This window comes from Ictalurus punctatus, chromosome 14, assembly GCF_001660625.3.
Source record: "Ictalurus punctatus breed USDA103 chromosome 14, Coco_2.0, whole genome shotgun sequence".
In the NCBI taxonomy this organism is placed as follows: Eukaryota; Metazoa; Chordata; class Actinopteri; order Siluriformes; family Ictaluridae; genus Ictalurus; species Ictalurus punctatus.
In genome coordinates, this window is record NC_030429.2 from 3,467,502 (window position 1) to 3,491,349 (window position 23,848).

Consider the following 23,848-nt stretch of genomic DNA (forward strand, 5'->3'; position numbering starts at 1 on the left):
TTAAACATAAATATGAATCATTTGGGTGTGGCAAGTTAATGGATACATTTGATTACATTTTAGTAATATTAGACCTCGTATTTAGTTTTTCTTATCAACCATATTTTTATAGTGATCTTCCACCAGAGAGTGCTGTACAGTAGAGATTATCCTGCATTGTGTCATTATATCCACTGCCATGTGAGCCATACCATGTACCAAGTAACATCACATGCTGTGACCTGTGCAAAACGATGCGACTCAAGCTGAAACACATAAATGGAGCTACAAAAATGTGTTTTTCAAATAAATGATGATATAGGGGGCATAAATTACATATACTATAAAGCATGTTTTGATTTATGAAGATGTATCCAATGTTCCCTCAATTTTTTGTTTCTGCTGGAGTAAAACCTATTATTATTGTGCAGATCCTTTTTCCAAATTAAACTGAAATACCCAATTAGCTGCATAGATCACGCCTGCCTTGTCCCTGCCTGATTAGCATTAGCTGGCTAGGCAGGGTGTACTTTGCTCTAAGTAACTTTATCTTTTTTTTAGGATAAGAAAAAAGAATTTCTTCTATAGACTTTTCACGTTTGTGGCATGTATACATTTCTAGTGTCTACCTCTTAACTAAACAATTACGAACGATGCCTAACTCCTACCCCCAAGCGCCTAGTGGTTACCATAAAACCCTGTATATATGCACAGTACAGTTTCTACATTTGATTAGTGATTTGTGGCAGGAAGTGTGTACCAGTGTGATGTTCAGTGATGAAGTAGAAATGCTTTTGTTTGTGGTGAGTGAATGTGAGACTAACAGGAGGTTTCTTAGAATTCGGTCAATTAATTCTGTTAATACGAATGAATATCATTCAATAAATTAATAATCTTACTTTAATCTTCAGAATTGAGTTCATGTGTTAATGTTAATTAGGGTAATGTGTTAATGTTTATGAGACCAGTTACTGTGAAACAACTTGCTGAAATGGAGAGAATAAAGTTTTTATTTGCATTTCTTTCAGAATTGTGGAATTAATTATTATTCATTTAAAATAAGGTATAAAAGGCAGAACTATCGGTATCGGCATCCCTATATTATACCCAAAATAAACACCTCAGTGTAAGTCAATGGTAAACCTAGAATAATTATTATTGATTGTATAGTATAAACAGTGTGTGAATACTTCTACAATACAGCATCTGTTCTGTTCTTTTACATTCCTTCATGCTGCTATGTTGACCTAAATTTCCCCTATGGGGATTAATAAAGTTATATCTTATCTTATCTTATCTTATCTTATCTTATCTTATCTTATCTTAATGTTATTAAATAAGATCGCACTGGAACAAAAGATTATGGCACCTTTCTGTATGAATTAAGGAAAGCAGCTGTTACCTATCCTGAATAATCAGATTTTTTTATTTATTATTCAGGGAGTAATTTCTCAAGAAAAAAAATAATAAACATTCAACTATGAGAAAACAACTACAAAATGACAACATGTGCAACTCCCTATTTTTATTTCAACATTTTTTAAATACAAGCTCTTTAAACAAGAGCTGTATGGCACAGATCTTTAGAGCAAAGTCTTCTTACGGCCACCACCACCCATCTTCTCCATAGCTTACTTTAAATATTTGGACATTATTTTCATGTGTGTTGTTCCGTAGATGCTCATCTAAAGAAAAACAAACCACACATAAGATGAATGCTGCAAATTTCAGACCATCTATAAAGAATTCTGTGTATTTTTGCAAACCATTTTCCAAAGTTGTATCAAAGTCGTTTACATAGTATCAGTTTTTCCCACTTTGCATGTCAAAATACACTAAAGTGCACAAACTCTTCGTAGCCACTAGTTAACCATGCTTCACTCCAGAATGTCGTATTCAAAAGAACTTCACAAAAACATTCATTTAAAACACTGGTTAGAACACAAGTTTAAAAGTAATCATGGATAATAACTAGCTGAGGATAGTGGATAAGCACAGCCTAAATTATATCTCACAAACATGCACAAAACTTCAAATGGACAAAAACGTCCAAAGTCATCATCTTGATATGAAGTCATCCTCATATTTTTTATTAACATTTTAAAAACTTACCGCAGATGACCTGGCAAAGCATGGACTGAGAAAATGGCAGCTTTCCACATTTCCCCTTCAAACACATCTGGGCCATTAACCCATTTGAGAGAGTTCTGAAAAACACAAACATTAAAGTTTAAAAGATTAAATCTAATAGAACGCAATTCTTTGGGTTATAAAATGTCAACTGTAGCCCAAGAACAAGTTATAAATTTAACTAACATTGATGCTCATTTTTTATTTATTTCCCGAACAGTTGGCAATACTCGTCAACTGATCATTAATCGTTACCCGACAAGATCAAAATGTTAAACTAGATAGGTAAAGTTTGTCACTGCAACATTTGATGTTGGCTTTAGAAAGCAAGCCAACATCTAGGGTGTTCTGGGTGGTTGCTACACAGTTGCTAGGGTTTGATGGCAATTTAATTAGCTGGACAGATAGGGTGCCAATACCTTTCGAGTTGAATAGATAGATACTGTCCCAATAGTTTCAGAGCTAGACAGATAGATGGCGTCCCAATAGTGTTGGAGCTAGATAGGATGTTGGGTGGTTGCTGCGCGGTTATTCTGGGTTGCTAGGGTATTGCTACGCGGTTGCTAGGTTGTTATGGGTGCTATTAGCCATAGCTGGCCTGTTGATAGCCCTGGCTCACACTGGCAATAAAAACAAAAGATACTTATGGAGAATTTTTTCACCATGTCCACATCATCCACACCACCAGTTTAAAATAAATAAATAAATAAATAAATAAATAAATAAATAAATAAATAAACAAACAATTTTTTACTGATCTGTAAGATGAACAAGTTTGAAACAATAGCCTTGCTTACTGGTAGTTTCTTTTCTTTTAAGTGACCACACTTTATCACGTGCTAGAGTCGTTATACAAAATGCGTTCATTAAGAAGATTTAAAATGCCCAACACTTTTGATGTATGTCTGTGGAAATCAAATACTGGACTGTGCAATTTTATCCTAGGACATAGTGCATACGTTAGATAATCAAAATGGAATCAAATTAAAAGGCCATCTTTTGTTTAATTAAGTAGATAATTAAAAATCATTATACTGCAGTCAAAATTTGTTGCTGTATAAAAACAGACATATTAAACCGATTGTAATTGTATCATTTGAATACATGCAGAGATGATCTTGAAGAAATTTTTTAACTCACCAAGGTTGCTCTCTCATTTTCATCCTTCAGACTCAAGTTCTCGGAAGTCCATTTGAGTATTGGATGGCTTAATTTCAAATACTTTCCATCTGTGGATCCTATAGCAACTTTAATCGAATCCCTATCTCAGTCAACAGTTGGAGCACTTTCTTCTGAATTCTAAAACACAGGAGACTACAGATGTCACTTGGAACTGTTATTTTACTACAGATACCATAATAACCTGAATAAGCAGTGAAGTGGAACATAAACTCTACCTTGTGGAGAGAGATTAAATACAACAGTTAACGCAAATTGTGTCTAATATTTAAAAACGACGATTTTCAACAAACATTAGTAAAATGAGTGACCACTTACTTGCCTGTATTAATAACCCCTGCATCATCCAAATCATCACTAGAAACACTGTGTGATCCCCAGCTTGCCTCTGGGACCTCAGACGGACCCTCCTCTGGATCACTGCTTGACAATGCCATTGCACGCAACTCAGCATTTCACCTCCATTTTTTATAGTAGGTCATCTATTAACATAAAAAGTATGTGTACTTAACAATACATTTTCACTGTCCTAACTCATATTTGTTCCTTCATGCATTCGTACACTCTCTGACTTTTTTCCCCCTAGCAGTCTCTTTATCCATGTTTCCAAAGATTTATCATATGATCTGATACTACAATATTCTACTAAGATTATTTAAATATATATATTTCTATATACTTACTGCAGAAATGCACCAAAATTGCCATAATACTGTTTTAAATAATATGTTTTATTTATATAGCGCCTTTCAACAAGCTCAAGCATGCTTTACACCATGCATGTAACAAATCAAATTCAACAGAAGAAAAATATAATTAAAATATGTTCATGAAAATATGGTTTTAACAATTAAAAAATTTGGCATTTTTTACAGATAATGTTTTGAAAGTGGAAGGAGTTCATAGATTTTGGAAGTTTATTGAATGCATTTTGGCAAAATTATTCATTATAAAACAGATTGCTCCGGTCCTTGATTCTGACTGGTTGAGTCGTGTTCATTCACCTGTGTCTTCATTACATCAGTATTACTGCGCCACTGCATCTGTGTGTTAATTTTTTTTAATTCCATATTTGAACCATGAACAATTAACCGAAGTACAGGCAAGTATAACTTTAATTATTATAAATCTAAATAAATATTAACCCTTATGCTCTGTTGAGATTTGCTTCACCTCCTTGTTGTTTGAGGTCACTGTTACCCCAATAATTACAGTGTGAAAGGGGGGGGTAATTAATTAAATAAAAACAGTAAAATATTATCTCCCTTCAATCCACCTCCAAATAAATCATTACCATTTAAAAAAAGATTCCCCCTACCTCTGATATTACACTACATTTTTCAATACTTTTAAAAGGATATAAATCTACCTATAAATCTATATTCACAAAAACACATGGTGGAAGTACCACTACTGACAAAAAAAATATTCACGTGAGCAGAGAGATTTTTTGTCCCCAGAGCTGGAGAATGCATCTGAAGAAGAGTTTTGATGATTTCAGTGTTGACCAATGCGTCTTTACAGTAAAAAAAAAAAATCTAAATAGGAGGTGAACATAAGCTAGTTTATAATCCACATTATATTGAGAGAAAACAGCAAAATGGTGCCAAGTTTTTATCACCAGCTTGCCAAAATCACTTTTAAAAGCTCCAATAAAAGCTCGGCGCCATTTTTATGTCCTTAAAAGGGAGTGGAACCACCAAAAACGCCGCCATACTTTTATGTAGCGGTCTAACATTTTTTCCCTGACTAAGCAGCAATTAGCAAACTGTGGTGTTTGTTTTACCAGGATTTGGCATCAGTCATTTTAGCAGTTTCACTTTTTATATGTAAATTATTGTAAGTAAGTCAAAATATTGACTTACCTTTAAATCTAAAACCGTATGACATCTTTGCTGCACTCGTCAGCTTCTTGATCTGCCATTACAGATTGCCGCTCTGAATTCATACGTGTGCAGACGTCACATGCTACAGTCTTGCGAGATCACGCCACCAGGTCCTGAAGTTCCAGACAGCTCGAAGGTCTCATTATGTGAAGGCCTCGATGTGTGAGATTTCTTTCGTAATTGTATATCTACTCATACTCAACTACAATGTATTATTATTATTATTATTATTATTAATAATAATAATAATAATAATAATAATAATAATAATAATAATAATAATAATAATAATAATAATATTTTATTACTCGTAAAATAATAATTTAAAATGCAACTATGTTGTTGAAAACATTATATTCATACAACATACAGATCTTGGCAAAATTTCAACGTTGATTTTTAAGTATTTTTTTTACCTTTCTGCAATCATTCAGCACCAATCGTTGTTTCAATGTTGAAACGGCAACTGACATTATTTCAACCATATTTCAATGTTGGTTGGTCGTGTGCTGGCTAAATAATCACAGGTTCTGTTTTACTAAGATCCTTAATGAAGGATGCTAATTGGCATATGCAGTGGGACCAATTGAGCATGAAGATGGTCTGTGTGTTGCAGGTGATTTGCACGGAATAATTGCATGAATTACTTCATGTGGATAGTTGGGAGAAGGTAGAATATATAAATGAGATTTATTGTGTGCACCACATGTTCCATGGTAGTAGTGGCAAGTTCAGATTCCCAGAAGAGTAAACTGAGCTTAAACTGAACTCTCCAGACTGTAGGTCTGGAACTAAGGATTATTTTCATAATCGATTAGTTGACGATTATTTTTTCAATTAATCAAAAAGGGGGGGGGGGGGGGGCTAACATTCAGTACCATTTTTTTCATTTCTTGAAGTACATGTTCATTAAAATAAAATCCACAAACTGAGTGTTACAAATATAAACTTCAGACTAATATATATATATATATATATATATATATATATATATATATATATATATATATATATATATATATATATATATATATATATATATATATATATATTACTGAAAAGAACCCAATACACACAGACACACACACACACACCAGAATATATATTATTCATTTAGGACTGTAGTTTAATTCAGTGCTTTTTGTGCATCCATAAAAAATTATGCATAAATACTTATATATTAGTTTATATTATTTATAAACTTATATTATATAATAGTATTTATCCATAACTTTTTATGTGTGCACAAAAAGCACTGAATTAAACTACGGTCCTAAATTAATAATAAAAACTCACTTTCACTGCACCTTATGGTTTCTGTTGCTCACTGCTTTTAGTTATATTGTTTTACTTCTGTTTACTTTTGATCATAGTGTTTTAATTAGACATTACAGGTCTTACTTGGCATCATTACTAACAGATCACTTCTGTTATAATAAATGACACTGCATGCATGCAAATACAGCATATAATGACAATAAACTTAAATGAAACTAAATCTCTTAAGCAACTTATGCCAGTTTCCCCTTGGGGAAACGTTCACACAGTGGAGCATTTTGGATTTGATCTCCGCGGTGTTTTATGCTTGTTTAATGCTTCCCTGCCTCAGAGGACTTGGAGGTCACTAACTTTCTTCCTCAGTCTCTTGACATTTACACCTCCGTCTGATGGTGACTGAGGTCATGTTGGGAATAAAAGGTAACACTGACATAAACAGTAAACTGAAGAAAGTCATTGTCATTGACTCTGGCTATCTGCTAAAGCTAGCAGCATCACATTACGGCCATATGACTGGGAAAAGGGTTATACTTCCAGTCAGTAAAAAAAATGTTATTGTTCCATTTAAGATGATACTACCCTTCTATAAGAAGGGTATGTACTCTATGTACTCCAGACGGTAGAGTATATAGTACATAGTGTAAGTGAACAGTACGTCATTTGTGACACAACTTTAGTATTTCCTCTGCGATGCGTGTTTTCAGAACAGAAATAACGTAGGGAGTAAACGTACCCTGTGCCACACGCAGACCAACTAATCGATCACGAGATTCCCTGACAACGCTTTTCATAATCGATTATTAGTAATTTTATCGATTAGTTGTTGTAGCTCTAAATTCAGTATAAGATGTGTGAAAAAAATATTAAATATTTTTTTAAATACCAAAAATAAATATTCAAATGACTCAGACCTGTCAACCTTTATGCATTTTGTGTAGAAGCTCTGCATTTAAAAATGTATGCAGGAGTATGCCAATATAATATAATATACCAATAGAGCAGTCTTCTCCCACCCAATAAAAACAACACTTGTGCCAATTGACATGTGAATCTGAAATAATTGACATTTGCAAAGGTGTTTTCAACTCTCTGATGTTATTTGACAACCATGTAAACCGGAACGCTTCCACCAGCTCACATTAGTACTATCCTATCTTTGTTCAGTTGTCGTGCTTGAAAGTTTCTGTTAAGGTGCATGGAGAATGTTTTGATTTCATTAATGTGAAATATTAATGTCATTAATGTCATTAATGTCAACGTGATGTATAATTAAATAGGTCAAATCAGTTGACTATGTTTAATGAAATGCCACAGAAATTTTTGGGGGTGAAATGATGAAAAACGGAAAAGGCCAAACATTTTGACTGAAAATAAAATGTCTGGATTATGCATGCAACCCTGTTCCCTGAGAAGGGAACTAGACATTGTGTGAGCTTCATGCTGTGGTGAAACGCCCTCGCGCATGACCAGTAATTGAAGTATGTTTAAAATCACACCTATTTATAGACCTTTGAAGGCTTTATCCAAAGGGGTACCCTTACAGGATGTGTGTGCTTCAGTGGGGTGGTCTACTTCATAGACAGTCATTCGGTATTACAGTTTGGACATGGATTCCACCCTCAGTATGATGGAGTGGGTATACTTGTTCCCACAGCATGAAGCTCATGTAATGTTGACTTCCCTTTGAAAGGGAATGTCTGGGTTATGCATGTAACCCTGTTTCCTGAGAAGGGAATGAGACATTGCGTAGCTTTGTCATACTGGGGCATGCCTGTGAATGGCAACTTCGCTTCAAATAATAAAAGCTGATGACATGGTTTATAGGCACAGTTTTATAGTCATGCCATGTGTGAAATGTGTGAAGGACACAGACTTCAGATACTGGTCACGCGTGAGGCTGCTTCCCACAGCGTGAAGCTCACACAACATTGAGTTCCCACAATATTTCAGGCTTAGCAAATCTCACTGCGGGTGCCAGAATTAATTGATTTGCATAGATACTACACTGTTTTTGAGACCTTTAGGTAGAGTCTACGGAAAGTGCATATTCATTAACCAAATGTGTAAAATGGACATGGCACAATATGGCACAATACTCCATTTTTACACATGCAAAACTTTGTAAATTAAGGTCATAGTGTTACTGTGTCCCCAGTAGCAGAGCTGTACATGATACATGCACTGTGCAACAGAGGAGGTATAGAGGAACAGATGTACTAAACTCAGCAACTGTACACATGTACAGGTGCATAGTGGTAAGTATACCTGATAATATGCTCAGTAATTGTGGCTATCAGTAAAGAGTACCCAATAAACCAGCTATTAAATGTATTTATGACTGAAATAAAAAAAAAAAAAACATACAAACAAACATTCACAACAACACAGCTTTACTGCTTTGGTTCTCAGAAAGCTTTTCATGCCTGTGTGTATACTTCCTGGAGTATATTTATTAGTGCATTTGGAGACTTCAAAGCCAACAAATCATCCTTCATCTCCCTCTTTTGTTGCCATGGAAACAAGAGCAGCGAGGGAATGTAGGAAAGGATTTCTGTTTCCTTTCTTGGGATCTCCTCCCGATATATGCATAGGGTCTCAAATATTGCAAGTACATTTCATACTATCACAGTAATAGCTAAAGCAGTTTAGCTGGGAAACATGACGTCAGACAATCAGCAGTTTATGTGAAGTGAGACCCTTTAGTGTAGTCTAATCATTTGCTAGTCATATTCAATTATTTCCAAAATTTACACCACAGCACATTTCTCTATTGTGCTTCAGCCCAAACAGCAGATGTTAATATTTTGGATAAGTGTTTGGATAAAAATTCCATATTTTTCAGATGCAGCAATTGATTGCTTTATAGACTAAACAGAGAATGTGTCAGAATTGCATGACTATGGGCTATTTTTTTAAATCATGGCACCTGCACAAAACTATAAGACTATCTTTGTGACCATTCCAGATGGAACCATTCTACTGAGCAGCATAAATGTAAAAAGGGGTTGCATTTGAGTTAATACAGTATCAAAAGTTGTGGTTATGTGTTCTCTAGTATAATTACCATAATGAAAGAATAAATGAGTGTAGACATGAGTATGCATTATGTTAATACAGTGCATTTAAATGAAAACCTTTTTAAAGGCCCTGTTAAAGTGCTGTTGGAATGCTGTATGTGCAGTGAATATCTAATAACCTACACTTTACCATGGTAATATTCAGTAATTATTTTCAGAAACTCTGTGATTAAGGAATAATCTAGATTATCCTTACTAATTTAAATTAAATTGTATATTTTTTTGTCTTCAACTGGTGGAAATGGGCTGCCACAAATGCATGTTCTTCATGTGTTAATTTGTACATACAATTGCTGTATCCAAAGAGACTTAGTAAATCATATTGCATGGGCAAAATTAATCAGGTTAAATCGACACCACCAACATACCTTTAGCAAGAAGTGTCCTTCTGTAAATAACCAAACATAGAGCCTGTGATTAAATCAGTTTGCTTTTTTGGTGGGGGCAGGTGTTATCAAGTTTGCATTTGTTTTTATACATGCAAATCTTTAGAATATCAGGGCCTTTTATTGTGTGCATTTTTTGCATTCCATCTCAAAATGTTACATATCTTCATGTGCAAATGACTGAAAATGTCAGGTCAGATAGATGTTGTTTGTGCATGATTCTTTTTGAATAAGTCACTAACTTGAAAAAATTGGTATGAGTCACTGCATTGCATTGAGTTATTCCTTTTGCAATTGCAAACTGCAAAACTGAAACACTGAAGCCCTACACTTCCATACATATCCATAATCGATCCAAAATCATGATTATCAAATAGTTTTCATGTAGGTTTGTTTATATGTCGTTTATACATCTATTAGTATGTTTTAATATTTTATTCATACAATCCAGTTATAAGGACAATGTATTTTAAGGCACAGGTAATGATGCATGTAGCTGTGGATCTACATAGGTTTTAGTAACAACAGTCTACATATATCTACATAGGCATTAATAACAACAATATAGTACTCTGTACACAAACATAAATATGAAATAAAACAAATTATAATGCTTTATAACCTCTCTGTCCCAAACCGTAGCATGTTTACTCTAGTTGCTTTTTCAGCAAATGCAATTGGGGGAAATTCATATTGCCATTTCATTTCTGATTCAGATCTTCATCAATAGTTTACAGTTATAAATATATATAATTTATAATTGCACTATCCAACAAGGATCCTTGTCAGATACAGATAGGTTCCCTTTAGAATCTGGTTCTCTTAATGTTACCCCATGTTGTCTCAGGAAGTTTTTCTCAGAACTGGCTTGCTCATTAGGCATAAAGTAAAAATTTTAATAACTATTTCATATCTGGATTTCTGTAAAGCTGCTTTGTGACATTGTACATAAAACTGATGTAGGACTGCAAGTAACGATTATTTTGATCATCGATTAATCTGTTGATTGTTTCTTCAATTGATCAATTTAGTTGGATTAAAAGGCCAATTTTTATTTTCTGTATTTCTAAAAAAACAAAAAAAAAAAACAAATAAACAAAATACTTTATTTCACATTCTGCCCAACGTTGTCCTTCGAATATTGTGCAAACTGAAGGCTATGTAAAAGGTATTATATGTGGTATTATATGTGGTATTTTAAAAGGTATTATATTATCTATATGGGCTATGCTATACATTGGGCAAAGGATTTTTTTTTTTTATATTGACATTATATTTTTTAAGCAAAAAAAAAACAAAACAACTGATTGTCCACAGGCTTTAAAGCAGAAGTTAAATCACTATATTAAAAAATGCAAAACAATAAAGAAAAAAAAAAAGAAAAACAAAAGCAGAAACTAAGTGTTAACTGGTAAGAGGTTGAATGTTCTGCAGTAACACACACATTCACTCATCTGAACACAGTAACATGTTCCTTTTTTCTGTAAATGTATGACACTTCTTACATTTAAATACAGTTACAGGTTATAACCCCCTTACAGTTACTGATCTCAAAAAAAAAAACCACAATTACTTTAGTTTATAAATATCGCTAAATATAGCATCAAACAACATATTTGATCAAAATTAAAATTTTATGAGTTATTGCGCTTCCTTTCTGTTGTGCGCTGTTTGATGCTCATTCATTGAAGTTTAATGGAGACTGACTTGCTGTCAGGACGAGCCTTTATGTAAAATGGAAATACTGGCGTGAATTTATAACATTTACAGATAAGGATATACAGTATCTCACAAAAGTGAGTACACCTCTTACATTTTTGTAAATATTTGATGATATCTTTTCATGTGACAACACTGAAGAAATGACATTTTGCTACAATGTAAAGTAGTGAGTGTACAGCTTGTGTAACAGAGTAAATTTGCTGTCCCCTCAGAATAACTCAACACACAGCCATTAATGTCTAAACCGCTGGCAACAAAAGTGAGTACACCTCTAAGTGAAAATGTCCAAATTGGGCCCAATTAGCCATTTCCCCTCCCCGGTGTCATGTGACTTGTTAGTGTTACAAAGTCGGGGAGCAGGTGTGTTAAATTTGGTGTCATTGCTCTCACACTCCCTTATACTGGTCACTGGAAGTTCAACATGGCACCTCATGGCAAAAAACTCTCTGAGGATCTGAAAAAAGAATTGTTGCTCTTCATAAAGATGGCCTAGGCTATAAGAAGATTGCCAAGACCCTGCAGAATGGTGGCCAAGACCATACAACGGTTTAACTGGACAGGTTCTACTCAGAACAGGCCTCGCCATGGTCGACCAAAGAAGTTGAGTGCATGTGCTCAGCGTCATATCCAGAGGTTGTCTTTGGGAAATAGACGTATGAGTGCTGCCAGCATTGCTGCAGAGGTTGAAGGGGTCGGGGGTCAGTCTGTCAGTGCTCAGACCATATGCCACACACTGCATCAAATTGGTCTGCATGGCTGTCGTCCCAGAACGAAGCCCGCATGAAAGCCCGCAAACACTTTGCTGAAGACAAGCAGACCAAGGACATGGATTACTGGAACCATGTCCTGTGGTCTGATGAGACTAAGATAAACTTATTTGGTTCAGATGGTGTCAAGCATGTGTGGTGGTAACCAGGTGAGGAGTACAAAGACAAATGTGTACAGTCAAGCATGGTGGTGGGAGTGTCATGGTCTGGGGCTGCATGAGTGCTGCCGGCACTGGGGAGCTACAGTTCATTGAGGGAACCATGAATGCCAACATGTACTGTGACATACTGAAGCAGAGCATGATCAGTATGCAGTATTCTAGCATGAGTACAACCCCAAACACACCTCCAAAACGACCGCTGCCTTGCTAAAGAAGCTGAGGGTGAAGGTGATGTCTCCAGGCCAAGCATGACTTCAGACGTAAACCCTACTGAGCCTCAGTGGGGCATCCTCAAACGGAAGGTGGAGGAGCACAAGGTCTCTAAAGTTCACCAGCTCCGTGATGTCGTCATGGAGGAGTGGAAGAGGACTCCAGTGGCAACCTGTGAAGCTCTGGTGAACTCCATGCCCAAGAGGGTTAAGGCAGTGCTGGAAAATAATGGTGGCCACACAAAATATTGACACTTTGGGCCCAATTTGGACATTTTCACTTAGGGGTGTACTCACTTTTGTTGCCAGCGATTTAGACATTAATGGCTGTGTGTTGAGTTATTTTGAGGGGACAGCAAATTTACACTGTTACACAAGCTGTACACTCACTACTTTACATTGTAGCAAAGTGTCATTTCTTCAGTGTTGTCACATGAAAAGATATAATCAAATATTTACAAAAATGTGAGGGGTGTACTCACTTTTGTGAGATACTGTATATGGGTATAAATGTCATTTCTGTGCTGAAGAAAACATGTCTGGAACACATTAAACAGCACACACATCTGTCGCAGGATCTGATATGACAAGCCACATTAATACACTTACGAGTTTGTTTGAAGTGCTTAATATAAAAATTCTCATGTTCTGGACGACCTGGATCATGCATTTTTCCCGCACTGTTTTTCAGATGTGTTTTTCAGATGTATTTACAATGTCAGAAGTGACGTTGCTGACAGGAGTTATCCACAGTGACGTCACAGATCCAACTAATCGATAATTAAATTCATTGTTGATTATTTTAATGATCGATTATTATCGATTTTATCGATTAGTTGTTGTAGCCCTAAACTGAATTGAATAAAATTTTATTAAATAAGTGCATTTGAAACATATTTTCAGATTTGCAACAAACCATGTTCCAAACCTGATCCATGACTATTTAGTTGGTGAATCCTTATAGCCAAAACCAGTATTTATTTCCTTTCATTCACGTGAGTCAATAAATACCAACAAATACACTTGGCTCAATAAATCCCATTTCCATTTGTGAGCTGGAGATTTGCAGTGTTTCAGTGCAGGTAATAGGGGTCTAGGTTGTGGGCTTGGTGTGAAATAGAATTCTTCTAATCACAGATGTGTGAAAGGACATTATAAAATAACAAAATAGTGACTATTATTAGGTTTTTTTTCTTGTTTTTTTTTTCTTGTTTTTTTTTTTTCATTTTTTTTTTACAGTACTCAAGCTGTTCATTGCCTGCTTTAGACAGCAGCATGATCAGGCTGCACATGTGACCAAACATGCAACTGGTGAACAAATTTGTATGAATCATTTAATATAACAGACAGAAAAGACTTCTTTGCATGTAAGATACCATCACCTACAAGTAGGGACACAATTAAGGTAAAAGTATACAATTAAAGGTAAAACTAAGTGCACACTGTCCAATAAAATTCAAAGTACATAAAAGGACAGAAAAAAAGGTTATAGCCAAGTATGTGGGAAGTAGGAGTGCTTTCAGGATTCCCTTCAATGTTACCGCAACTGCTAAATAATGATTATATTTAGATTAAAAAACAGACTAAACAAACTTTAATAGTATTTTGAAAGATTTTGAATTTGGATGTCAGAGATAACATTTTTCTTATACCACAGTGATTTGCCAACATTTTTTTTTCTTTTTTAATGAACAATGCATTAAAAAAAAAAAATCTTTACATATTATGGAATGTTTGTGAGGAGTTTGAGTTCCCTTTCAAAGGGAACTTTGACGTTGCGTTTAGCATAACACTATGGGAGCGCCTGTGGCATTGGTGGGCAAGGCCTATGCCAGCGATGGGCAATCTTATCCGGAAAGGGCCGATGTGGGTGCAGGTTTTCATTCCAACCAAGCAGAAGCCACACCTGAGTCTACTGAAAGCCAAGATCAACTGATTAAACAGGTGGAATCAGGTGTGGCTCCTACGTGGTTGGAATGAAAACCTGCACCCACACCAGCCCTTTCTGGATAAGATTGCCCACCCCTGGCCTATGCGGTAGTAGTCTTGATTGTGGGTCACTGCAGACAATGACAGTGTTGCAGACCTACCAAGCAGACCTGCTGAGTGAGCTCGACATATGGCAGCATTCAGCCAGTTACTTCCCTGTTGTCTGATCTGAAAATCAGTTTCAGTGCTGGTTTGTGACAATAGATCTAAAAGGTGCATATTTCCACATAGAAATATTGCTAGCTTTATCCCCTCGCACCTTCACAAAGTGCATGGATGGCACTCTGGCTCCATTGTGACTCCAGGGCATCCGTGTACTAAACTACATGGACGACTGGTTAATTCTAGCACGATCCAGGGAACTGGCTGTTCAACATCTCGATGTTGTTCTCGCCCACATGAAGAGCTTGGGGCTCAGGTTGAACCTCAGAAAAGTATGCTTTCCCCAGTGCAGTGGACAACTTTTCTAGGGGTTATAAGGATTCTACTACGATGAGGGCGTTTCTATCCCTAGCATGCGTAGGGTCAATCCTATCAACACTGAGCAAGATAAAGCTGGATCTTGGGAGACTATTGGCGCTTATGGTGCTATTGCACAGGAGACCATTCAGTGGTGGCTGAGAAGTTGGGGGTTTCACCCAAATCAGTGTCACGCGGCGATGCCTACGTGCTCTGAGAATTTGAGTGTCCCCGGTTTCTAGCCTTGGGTCACACTCTAGTGGTGTCTCCTTAGCGCAAGGCGGTAATGACAGACACCTCCCTCACAGACTGGAGCACGGTCTTAAACAGCTGTCCAGCTCACGGTCTCTGGTGCGGCCCTCATCTGGAGTGGCATATAAATTGCCTAGAAATGTGGGCCATATTTCTAGCACTGAAATTCCTTCTTCCTCGATTGAGAGGTCACCATGTGTTTACAGACAACACACTGGTGGTTTCATATATTGACTACCAGCGAGGATTATGTCCATGCCCCCTGTTCAGGCATATGCAACTAATTCTTCTCTGGGCAGAAGGAATGTTTGTCAGTGAGTGCAATGTACATTCTGGGACTATTTTGCCAGCTCAAATATGGTTAGCTGAGATAATATCCCTGCTAGATGGAACTCCATGGGAGATTCCCATCTGCAGGGATCCACTGTAGACCCAGTGAACTGTGCAATAGCTATACTCTTGGAGTTCTTACAAGAACGTTTCTCAGCGGGGTGGGCTCCTTCTACAGTCAGGGTTTACGTGGCCGCCATTTCGGCCAGCCATGCCCCTGTTGATGGAGCCTCTGTGGGGTAACATCCTCTAACTTCGAGGTTCATGCGTGGTGTCAGGCAGCTGAGGCCGATCTGCAGGCCACGCATACCTTCCTGGGACCTTTCTGTGGTCCTGGACGGTCTGTCAGGGGCTCCATTTGAGCCCTTAGTGTCAGCCTCTGAGAAGCTTCTGACCCTAAAGGTAGCTCTTCTGCTGGCCCTGACATCTCTCATGCAAGTAGGAGATCTACAAGCTCTCTCTGTTGCCCCTTCCTGCCTTGACTTTGCCCCTGGATTAGCCGGGGACTTCCGGTATCCTATGCTGGATTATATTCCTAAAGTGCCTACATCGGCTGCTCACCCTGTGGTGTTGCAGGCTCTCTGCCCTCCTCCATTCCCCACACCGGAACACGAGAGAAAATGCACCTGCTGTGTCCAGTAAGGGCTCTCTGTACTAACGTCCAGTGGTGTAAGATGGAGCAGCTGCTGGTCTGCTTTGGCAGCGACAGTAGAGGTGATGCTGTGTCAAAGCAGCACATCTCTAATTGGATAGTGGAAGCAATCTCTATTGCTTATGAGGCATGTGGTCTCGCCACGCCTCTGGGCATAAGCGCTCATTCCACTAGGGCGGTTGCCTCTGCGAAGGCTTTGTCCAAAGGGGTATCCTTAAAGGATGTGTGTGTGCAGTGTGCTGCTGCAGGGTGGTCTACGCCACACAAATTAATTCGTTATTACAGCCTGGATATTCATTCCAGCCCGGGCTCAAGTGTCTTGCAGTGACCCTCGGGCTTGGGTCTTTTTGAACAGGCCGTACCCACGGTATGATGGAGTAGGTATTCTCATTCTCATATGCTAAATGCAACGTCGAAGTTCCCTTTGAAAGGGAACGTCTCTGTTACACATGTAACCCTGTTCCCTGAGAAGGGAACGAGATGTTGCGTAGCTTTGTCATAACAGGGCAGGCCTGTGAATTGCGTCTTCGCTTCAGATAATACAGGCTGATGGCGCGGTTCACAGGTGCCATATTTATATCACGTGCCGCGTTTAATTGCCACGTCACCTGATCATGGCAGGCCTATAAATAGCCATGATTTTACACAAGCTTCAGATGCCGGTCACACGCAAGAGGAACTCCCATAGTGTTATGCTAAACGCAACATCTCGTTCCCTTCTCAGGTAACAGGGTTACATGCGTAACCCAGACGTTTTCCAGTTAGGCATCATGACAAGTTGCATTTTTGTTTGTTTGTTTGTTTCGTATCCCATTTTCTTCAAGAGAGAGAAAAAAAGAGGCTTGTGAGGGAATGATTATTTATAGCTGCTATAATGTGTTAACAGGAACTAACTCCCTTGTCGGGAAACTTAATGACTTTTACCAAGCACTGACACTATTATATAACGACACTTCTCTGTGACTACTGATGCCTGTTGGCAGTGTCATTTTAAGCAATCTCACGTGGGATGGAAACAACACCTGTATCACAAAAAGGAGCTCAGCAAATGCAGTTTTTCCCATGACAGCTGAAGAAACTCAGTCTCCCCCAGGCAGTACTGGTATAGTTCTACACAGCTATCACTGAGTCCATCCTCCATAATTGTCTGATTTGATGCTGTTTCTTCTCAGGCCATGGGAAAACTGCAGCACATCATCCACTTTTTAAAAAGGGAAAATTAGGTGTAGTCCGCTAATCATCATTGAACCCATTGTTACATTATTTATATTTGCACTGTTTTTTAATATTATTTGCTTATTATTCAATGTCTTATATTATCTGCACTGCACTGCATATCTTGTCCATGTATGTACACTAATTCTTCCAAGTAAAATTCCTAATACATGCAAGTGTACCTGGACAATAAAGTGATTCTTTTTCTGACTCTGTGACCTAAGTACATTTGTGACCTTCAAAGAGCTGACTGAAAAGGAATGCCAGTCTTTCCCTCTTTAACAAAAAATCTTTAAAAACTGTCAAACATTTTTCCCCCTCAAGCAGCAGACTACTGACCCTTATATATGAACAAGAAGCCCAGTTAGTCTAGGTGGTGGAGCAAGTACACAGATGTGAGATGTGCTCATTCACCTGATCACAAAACTTATTGTCCAGGATTTTGCCAGTTACTATGTAACTGATAGTATGTTAGTATGTATGGGGCGGCTGTGGCTCAGGTTGTAGAGCGAGTTGTCCACTAATCATAGGGTTGGAGGCCCACATGTCTCCACATGCCAAAGTGTCCTTTGCCAAGGCACTGAACCCCAAGTTGCTCCCGATGGCAAGCTAGCACCTTGGCATGGCAGGAGCTGCCATTGGTTCAGCCATTGGTGTGTGTGTGAATGGGTGAATGAGAAACAGTGTAAAGTGTTTTAACTGTTAAGGATAAAAAGCCCAATATAAGACCATTTTCCATGTCAACCAAGAACTGGTTGAGCGCTCTTGCTGAGTTGCGAGGATTCTGGATTCTACAAGCGTCTGCCATTCCTAAACACTGATTGCTGAAGATGTACAGTAGATTAAGATAATGGTGCAGGCATTATCCACTTTATGCCTTCATCATATGACTAGCATTCATCTCTACAGGTATGGTCTGCTTTGTAGCATTCCTTTTCAAATTTAGGTGAAGCAATAAGAAGGGGGCATATTTTCTAAATGTCTCACTACTTGTGAACTTCCTCGTGATTTGTTTGTCAATAGGAGAGAAAAAAGTATTTCTAGGTGAGTAAAACCTTTTAGATGATGTCAGTTCAAGGATAAACTTTAAAGGTGACAGCTCAGAACAACAAAAATCAGGTGTGGCAGTGAGAGCAGATCCGTTTAGGAAAATCACATGGAGCCAGTGGTAGAGTACAGACTTCGAAGGTGCGAGTCAAGAACAAACTGTGCATGACCAGTGGCTCATTATACTGACAGCTGTAGAGCAGAATGCTCCACGCTGATAGGAAATATCTTATTTTATATGTTCTCTTCTTTCTTATGAACAGCTCTAATTACCTCTGGGAGATTGCTGTGCTCCCCCAGACATGAACACAGCTCCTTTATGTAGACTTTTAATTAATGACATAATACAATAACAACAGAAAAGATCACCTTGAGGATTACTTTAATTCCATACTGAACCAGTTTCAGCTAAAACCATTAGCTACACTTTATTAATTAATATTGAACACTGAACACTATTTAGACTGTGTTCCTCGTGTTATAATGTAAGACTGACAATTTTATGTCTAATTTCACTTGTTCTGTATGATTCATATTGGATAAATGAGACTACAATTGACCAGACAGTACATTTGCACAGGTTTTGCATTGAAAATGTGACTGGATTGTTAAAGGTAGTCCTTCTACGGAATTTACAATCAGAATGAAACAGTGACCTAAGAATCAGTATCATGAAGCCTATGCCGTTTTGATAGTTTAGATAACTGCAGAACTGCCTTTGTTAATGTTAATGAAGCAGTGAATAGCTTTGTGAGAGAATCTTTACAGAGTGCATTTCTCTAGGAAGACACCATTAATAACAGACTCATATGTTTTCTATTGCATCACTCGATGTGTCTTGACATTGCTATCTCACTACACACACACACACACACACACACACACACCCCATATCCCCATGAGTGTTAGACCTGATCTGAATTAAAAATTGATGGCCTGCTCTGGTTTGCCATCCCTCTTTAATTAAGAACTAAAAGTGTTTTGTTTTGTGCTGCACTGAAAATGCAAAGTCATCCTGTGGGAAGGCATTAAAAACATCACAGAGCATGCTATCAATAGTAAATATACTACTATATAAGTATAAACCTTAATATACAACCTTAAATGTATACAAAAGGTACAACAAGGGAACAACAGCCAAATTCTCAGTGTCTTTTTATCAACAGAACTGAATAATTGTGTGAATTTTGTGTGTGAAAATATTTTTAATCTACTCAACTAAGAATGTTAGGGATTCAGTGTCCTGAATATCACTTCAGTATCCTGATATATATATAAAGACTGTATTTTAAATATAATTTTATAAAATCCAAATAAGCTTTACAGATCTTTATCGGAAAGGGTTTAAACTTTAAACAATGTTTTTCATGCATGTTCAATGAACCATAAACAATTATTGCACATGCACCTGTGGAACAGTCCTTAAAACAGTTTACTGGTGGTAGGCAATTAAGGTCACAGGTACAATAACTTAGGACAATAACTTTCTACTGACCCTGATAAACACCAGAATAAAGATATCTAGGGTTCCTGCTCACTTGCGTGTACTTGCCATAGGCCTGCTGCGGAGAGGTAAGAATATTGCAGATGTGGCCAGAGCAATAAACTACAATGTCTGTAATGTAAGACGCCTAAGATGGTGCTACAGGGAGACAGGAAGGACAGCTGATCGTCCTCGCAGTGGAAAATTACATGTAACCATGTGTCCCCCCCAGACATGATTGAGAACTTGCAAATGCCTTGGTGGAAGAGTGGGATAACATCTCACAGCAAGAACAAACAAATATGGTGCAGTCCATGAGGATGAGATGCTCTGTAGTACTCAATGCAGCTGGTGAACACCCCACATACTGACTGTTCCTTTTGATATTGACCCCCCCCCTTTGTTCAGGGACTTATTATTCCATTTGTGTTCCTCAAATGTCTGTGAAACTTGTTCAGTGTATGTATCAGTGGGTGAATCTATCTATCTATCTATCTATCTATCTATCTATCTATCTATCTATCTCTCTCTCTCTCTCTCTCTCTCTCTCTATATATATATATATATATATATATATATATATATATATATATATATATATATATATATATATATATATATATATAAATTATGTTATATTATATATATATATATGAAGTAACTTTTTACTTTGTATTTTGATGGTCGGTGGTGTGTTGGGACTGATGGGACTTAATATTTGAATATTTCATAAATAATGCAATTATGTTCATTTGTACAAATGACAAATATTGTCCGGGTGCCTAATTAATTCCTTGTTTATGAAATTATCTCATAGATAGATAGATAGATTGATTGACCACATTAGCTGTAGAGATAGTTTTAAATTTGTTATATGATTGTTATAACAGCTATAATGTTATGGGGGTTTTTTAAATACTATTTTATGTCTGTTTTAATTTTGTAATTATTGTTGAAAAGCACTTTGGTCAACTTTTTTTAATGTTGCTTTGTAAATTAATTTGACATGAACATTGACATTCACAAAATAGATACACATACACACTTTACACACAATTAGACACACTACATATATTTATACATAGACATCACTACACCAGTCATTTTTTTTATTGTGCAGAAACACAATATCGGAAGGTTGACTAACATAGTCACATTGCATGTGGAATGCAAGGCTTTGAATTTAGTGTGAAGAATCATTTTACATGTGTGCAAATTTAGGCGGAAGATTTAAACAATGTCACTTCTTTAGCACTTGGGGGAATGAGACAGTGGTATAGTAAAGTTGACAGTAGTAAAGTTATTTTAGTTAATGCCATTCTTTCACTTCTGTGTATTCAAAACAGTCATGAAGCATGTGAAGGGGTTTTTATGTGTCTGTTTGCATAAATATTGTTTATATTGCTAATCATTAAGATTGGACAGCATGTTGCAGAGTATACCATTACTGCCTAACAGCTCCAGATTACCTGGTTCAATCCTGATCTTGTTCAATACTGTCTGTGCTGAGTTCCCAGTGTCCATGTGGGTGTCCTTGTCTAAAAAAGCATGTATGTAGGTGGATTGTCTACAGAAAACTGCCCATAAGTATGAATGAGTGTGTGAATGTATGTGTGCATGGTACTCTGCGATGGACTGGCATCCCACCTAGTATGTGTTCCCTCCACATGTCCAGTGTTCCCAGAATAGGCTCTGGATCCTGTCCAGATCAGTATCATATAACATTAATGGTGAAAATAAGAAATAAATATGTTTAAGTTATTTGTTTGCATTTCATTATCAGAGGTGGCAACATCTACACTTTAGCTGTGGCACTTCCTACTAACTAATCTTACTCTCCTCCAAAATCACAGTTGAATAAACAGGAAAAATGACACAATCAAAAGAATTATTGCCATTAAGTTGTAGCAACAACTTAAATAAACAGGACAATGGTTACACAGGACAGGTGGCCTTGTGAATGCAGCAGTTGTAATGTAGTAAGTCATGTAATTACAAGTAATAGAGTGACCCCTATGATTTTCTCACAGTCCATTGTGGGGGTTGGGGGGTTCAGTCTCAGACTGTGCATTTCCCATACCAGACAATGAGCCAGCTGGTCAGTATGCTCTCTATTATCCCCCTGTAGAAGGTGTTGAGAATGGGAGGTGTGGTAAAGAGTCCAGGGGAGGTTCTCTGTGATGTGAACAACAAGTAACTTGTTGAGTGCTGTGGATTCTCCACAGTTGCTCCATTGATGTGCAGCAGAGAGTGATCACCAAGGGTCCTCCTGAAGTCAACAATCTCAATCTCTTTCATTTTATTAACATTGAGAAAGAGACTGCATATCTCTGCAATACAGAGCTGCTCCACCTCCTTCCTGTATGCTGACTTGACATTACTGCTGACGAAGCCCACAACTGTAGTATCATCAGCAAACCTGATGATGTGATCAGAGCTATACTTTGCAGCACAGTCTTGAATCAGCATTGTAAACAGAAGTTGACTTCCCTGGAGAGTACCGATGTTAAGTGTGGTGGTACTGGAGGTGGTCCTGCCAATTCTGATGGACTGGAGTCTCCCAGTAAGTAATCTAGGATCCAGCTGCAGAGGGAGGTACCCAGTAGGCTCAGTTTTCTATGATATGTGGTGGGATAATTGTGCTGAATGCTGAGCAGGAGTCGATGAACAGCGTCCTTACATTAATTAATATTATTTGATATTCTTCTCTAGGTGGGTCAGAGAAAGGTGGATGGCAGCAGAAATGGGGTCCTCTGTTGACCAGTTAGGGCAGTGTACATACTGAAATGGGTCAGTGTGATGGGAAGACTGCTCTTTATGTGTCTCATGCCTAGCCACTCAAAGCACTTAATGCTGATTGGTGTGAGTGTAATGGCCCAGTAGTCATTGAGGCATGACAGAGATGATGGTGGTTAGCTTGAAGCACGTAGGGACATCTGCTTGACTCAGGGAGATAATGAAGATGTCTGTAAACTGCAAACTGATCAGCACATTCCCTGGGCACCGGGCATGTAGTCAGAACCTGCAGATTTCCATGAAAAACTCTGGACAGACGTCCACTACAGACAGACAGAGTACTTGGTTGGTGGAAGTTTGGATGGGAGCAGAAATTGTTCAATGCATCTGGAGGCAAGGCATTGCCATCACAGACATGTGATGTAGCTTTGTAGTCAGTGATGGCCTTAATGCCTTGCTGCATACATTGTGTCCTTGATGTTTAGGAAATGTTCATGGATTCTTTGTGCATAATTGTGCTTCAGCTCTCTGATAGCCCAGGACAGCTTTGTGCTGCTTTGTTGCAGAATCTGAATATTCCAGGCAATGTCTCAGGTTTTCAGTACAATGCGTATGTATTTGTGCTCCTGAGTCTATGTAAATTTATGCAAAAAAAGATTAAATCAAAAATTTTATTGATGGACTTCAGATCATATAATTTACATGTATTACTTTTATATATGGAATATACTGTCAAGTTTAAATTACTAATTAATTTACATTTAGAGCATTTAGTAGACATCCTTATCCAGATCAACTTAGAAAAGTGCTTTGTAGTCTCTAAAAAAAAAAAAACATTGACAAAATTGTGTGAAACCCAATCTTTGAGTATTATTGGCATTAATTTATAAAATATGAAAAGTAATGAAAGT

At 37.4% G+C, this 23,848-nt stretch overlaps 1 long non-coding RNA gene across 1 annotated transcript in view; it reads right to left on the reverse strand.

The window, feature by feature from the left end:
• Positions 1-1,480: 1,480 nt before the first annotated feature.
• Positions 1,481-23,848, reverse strand: part of LOC128634975 (uncharacterized) — a 46,324-nt gene continuing 23,956 nt past the window's right edge. The window contains exons 2-5 of the long non-coding RNA XR_008397883.1: positions 3,607-3,770; positions 3,250-3,408; positions 2,092-2,186; positions 1,481-1,664 (exon numbers count right to left, since the gene is read on the reverse strand). This is a non-coding gene — a long non-coding RNA (uncharacterized LOC128634975). The remainder of the gene's footprint in view (positions 1,665-2,091; positions 2,187-3,249; positions 3,409-3,606; positions 3,771-23,848) is intronic.